Source organism: Trichechus manatus, unplaced genomic scaffold (genome assembly GCF_000243295.1).
Source record: "Trichechus manatus latirostris isolate Lorelei unplaced genomic scaffold, TriManLat1.0 scaffold00031, whole genome shotgun sequence".
Classification (NCBI taxonomy): Eukaryota; Metazoa; Chordata; class Mammalia; order Sirenia; family Trichechidae; genus Trichechus; species Trichechus manatus.
This window is the reverse complement of record NW_004443967.1, coordinates 14,237,900-14,242,313: the sequence shown is the minus strand read 5'-3', so window position 1 is coordinate 14,242,313 and position 4,414 is coordinate 14,237,900. Positions and strand designations below refer to the sequence as shown.

Genomic DNA, 4,414 nt, shown 5'->3' with positions numbered 1-4,414 from the left:
TTTTGGGCCCCAGGTGATGAGGCACAGTACTGTAAGTCAGTCCTGGAATATCCTTCTTCCCTTTTTCACAATAGCAAAGTTGAGAAGACTCAGACTGGCATCCACAATGCAGCTCGGGCAGATTTGCGCTTTTGTTGAACAGTTCTCCTTGGTCTGTAACCCCTTCCTCAGTAGCAGGCAGCCACAGCCGTGTGTCAAGACACCTTGCCTCATGGAAAACCTTGTTTGTGGTTCCCCCCGCTGATTCGGACAACATAACCCTTCCACTCATCACCCAGTGAGTCAGCAGCTACTTCAGTGGCCGCTCGCTTCCCATAAAAGGTGGAAGTTTGCATTCATCATCCACTTCAGTGAGTTTCTGGAAGCCAGTCGCTGGGAAGGAGATGTTCAGTTTCATGGGGACGCAGCTGATCGCCCCCATGGCGCCACGAGGAAGAGCGAACAGGTATTTTCTAAGTGTCATTATCAAATGTTCTCTTGGACCTTCGCTTGGATGTTCTTTTCTAATTATGTTAAACCAAACCAAAATCTCGTTGTCGTTGAGTCTATTCCGACTCATAGCGGCCCTATAGAACAGAGTAGAACTGCCCCAAAAAGTTTCCAAGGAGCGCCTGGTGGATTTGAATTGCTGACCTTTTGGTTAGCAGCCAAGCTCTTAACCACTACGCCACCAGGGTTTCCTTAATCATGTTAAGCCCAAGTATATGCAGACTGTAGTAACAGCAAATAATTATAAGTTGGACAAAGGAAGGAATAATGAAAGCCAAGAGGCCTGTCTAATCCAGAAATTGTTTTTCTGGTCACTAAACGATGAAGAGTTGCCTGTACAAGAAGATCAAGAATTCTTTCCTTTTCTGTGCAGTTGCAGCTTTTTCAGATGGTCAGAGTTTCAAGATTTCTGTTCACACGTGTTGAAGGAACATTTCCCGACTTCTTCCTGCTTCCTAAACAGACCCACGTGTTTCTGCCTGATGTGCAAACCCTGGCAACTCCAGGCACCACAGGCACTCAACAAACACTTTCTGAATGAACTACTGTCATTTAGGTTTTGGATAACTGCGATGAGGTTCAGTCTTCATATCTCCAGGTTTTATGGTCCCTGTAGAGTTAATTAAGGAGCTCTGGTGGCGCAGCGGTTAAGTGCTTGGCTGCTAACTGAAAGGTTGACACTTCGAACCCACCAGCCGCTCTGTGGAAGAAAGAGGTGACAGTCAGCTTCTGTAAAGATTACAGACTTGGAAATCCTATGGGGCAGTTCTACTCTGTCCTATGGGGTCACTATGAGTCGGAATCGACTAGACAGGAATGGGTATAGTTGATTATATGAATCTATGAATAGTTTTTGAGGCTCAAAAATCTTTGTAAATACTGTCATGGATTGGATTGTGTCCCTCAAAAATATGTGTCAACTTGGCTAGGCCATGATTCCCTGTATTGTGTGATTGTCCACCATTTTGTCATCTGATGTGATTTTCTTATGTGTTGTAAATCCTACCTGTAGGATGTTAATAAGGCAGGATTAGAAGCAGTTATGTTAATGAGGCAGGATTCAATCTATAAGATTAGGTTGTGTCTTCAGCCAATCTCTTTTGATATATAAAAGAGAGAAGCGAGCAGAGAGACATGGGGGACTTCATACCACCAAGAAACAAGAGCCAGGAGAATAGCGGGTCCTTTGGACCTGGGGTCCCTGGGCCGAGAAGCTTCCAGACCTGGGAAGATTGATGACAAGGACCGTCCCCCAGAACTGATGGAGAGAGAAAGCCTTCCCCTGGAGCTGGCACTGAATTTGGACTTCTAGCCTACTAGACTGTAAGAGAATAAACTTCTGTTTGTTAAAGCCATCCACTTGTGGTATTTCTGTTACAGAAGCAGTAGATAACTAAGACATGTACAATCTGTCTTTATGTGTTTTTAGACTGTGTGAATAAAATGCCTATGAATAGAGCAGTTCTGTTTCTTGGTTGAAAACAAGCAGCGTTCAAGTCCAGTCTCCTTCTCAAGGCCAAATTAAGCTGAAAACAACTCTTAATGGAGAAACCATAAAACATTATCATGTTCTCTGTACCTATTGCATTTTGCTGATAAGAGAGGAGAGATAAAGCCCAGACACTCTCAGCAGTTTCTTGTATTTGAAAAGACCTTTTAAACATCACCTTATCTATGAGTCCAAAGGTGTTGCAACGTATTTTGATGTTACACTTAGGTCTTGGGTGTTATGTCCTCCTTCCCGAGCTCAGGAGCACCTTGTCCTGCTGCCTGCCCCAGGCATAGGTGAGGTTGCCTGGGTTCTCTAAGAGTTCCTATATCTGCGCTTGGCCCCATATACCTGCCCAGGTTTGTTGAGCAGAACCGTGGAGAAACAATTCTTCTCTGAGCACTTGGGCAAAATGACCCAACTTCCAGGAAGTTAATTATATGGTATTCCATGCTATGGAGGGACATCGAAGACATAAAATGTGAGGATGCCTGGGTTCTCTAAGAGTTCCTATATCTGGGCTTGGCCCCATATACCTGCCCAGGTTTGTTGAGCAGATCCGTGGAGAAACAATTCTCCTCTGAGCACTTGGGCAGAACGACCCAACTTCCAGGAAGTTAATTATATGGTATTCCATGCTATGGAGGGACATCAAAGACATAAAAGGCAAAGTCCTGCTCTCAGTGAGCTCCAGAGAGGGTGTGGCCATAGCAATCTGAGCAAACGACCTTGGCGGAGGAGAGGATTGAGCCATGGAGGACAGAACCTCTTTTGGTATCTTGCTCAGGTCAACTGCAAACATTGGCTTTGACTGTTGGCGGTTCTGCCTCAGTGCCCATGCCATTTCCCGGGCCTCACAGGTAGCTTTGACCTTACTGTCTGTTCAGCTAAGACTTTCCTTAGCTGGTTATGGGTGCTGGGTATCTTCCATTCGCCCTCACCCTGCCATCCACTCTCCACCCTTCCCTACCGTGTTCTTTGTCCCAGGCAGTTGATCTGCAGACTCCCTAGATCTCTGGCTTCCTAGTGGGTTCTGCCCATGGGGCGCCCTGGCACAAGATGAGGGAAATAAGACAGTGGGGTCAGGCTGCTTATCCCTGTGGGGTTGTTGATGGCCAGGGCTCAGCCAGGCAGCTTCCCCACACACTCTTTCTCTCTCCTCCCATTTCTAGACCCTTTATGCCAAGGCTGGTGATGGCCCTCCCCGGTGTCCCAGGCCCAGGCTATTTCTTCCCTTTGGTTTGCCTCTACCCACATTTAAGTAATTCCTTTGACAAATTCTCCTCAAATTTCCGAATTGCAATGTGCCATCTTTTCCCCCTGGGACTCTGACTGACTCATTAATGGAAAATGGTGCTGTGACACACAGTCCTGTTGCTTGCAGCTCTCAGTGTGTGCCCTTGACAAGGATGTGGGGCCCATAGGACTCGGTTGCCCCTCACCTGTTGTATGTCTTCCTCACCCTCCCAAGTCGCTTCCCTTCTCAAGTCTGTTTCCCCATATACAGAATACACGTTGTAGACTAAACGATGTCCAAGCTCTTGCGGTTCTAACGTTGTTCCGTTGTTGGTTGCTGTCCAGCTGATCAGCTGACTCATGGCGACCCTATATGTGCAGAGTAGAACTGCTTTCAAGGCTGTGACCTTCCAGAAACAGATCACCAGGCCTTTCTTCCAAGGCTTCTCTGATGGGGTTCGAACCACCAACCTTTCAGCTAGCAGTGCAGTGCTTAACCGTTTACAACCACCCAGGGGCTCCTGATTCTAACATCTGATTGTCTCAGAATATCCACTTGAGTTCTGAGTTTTATAACTTGGACTCCGCATGCCTTGCCGTTGTATAAACATCTAACGGCAGTCTAACGGCAGTCGAAGAGGTGTGTAGTGTACTTTTCCAGCTGCAGTGATAACTTCGGGAGGTGGACTCAGTAGCACAACCCAGCGATGCCCACCTCAGGTTCAAGGGGAGGGGTCCAGCAGCTGAGTCGGGCAGAGCAGGCGCAGGTGCCCACGTACAGCCCTGTGAGGCAAGGCGGGGAGTGCAGGCCTGGGCAAGGCCCGCGTGCAGCCGCACAACCACGGCCTCCACCTCCCCGGACCAAAGACACCATCGCCCACTAGCCGCAAGCGCGGCTCGAACCCACCGCTTGCGCGCAGCCCCGAAGGCGCGCGGCGGCGGGGCGGGGCGGCGGGCGGGGCCTACGGCCATGGGTGCCGCGCTCTCCTCCGCCAGCCAATGGGCGGCGAGGGCGTCCCGGGGGCGGGGCGGAAGCCTCCTCTTAAGTGTCGGGGACGCGCGCCGCCGCGCTGTCGCTCAGGGGACGCCGGGTTTGTACGAGACGCGCTGTCAGGTATCCGCGCGGGCTCCACGCTCGGGGCGCTGTGGCCCGGAGGGCGGGCCGGGCTGCGCGGGGAGAGGGCGGGGAGCGCGCTGGGC

At 50.0% G+C, this 4,414-nt stretch overlaps 1 protein-coding gene across 3 annotated transcripts in view; it reads left to right on the top strand.

The window, feature by feature from the left end:
- Window positions 1-4,283: 4,283 nt before the first annotated feature.
- OAT (ornithine aminotransferase) overlaps window positions 4,284-4,414 on the top strand; it is a 21,360-nt gene continuing 21,229 nt past the window's right edge. For 2 of the 3 annotated variants that reach the window (XM_004374923.2, XM_023730042.1), the window contains exon 1: window positions 4,284-4,328. The gene's annotated coding sequence lies outside the window, so the exon portion shown is untranslated. The remainder of the gene's footprint in view (window positions 4,329-4,414) is intronic. The other variant, XM_023730044.1, reaches the window with a different exon arrangement.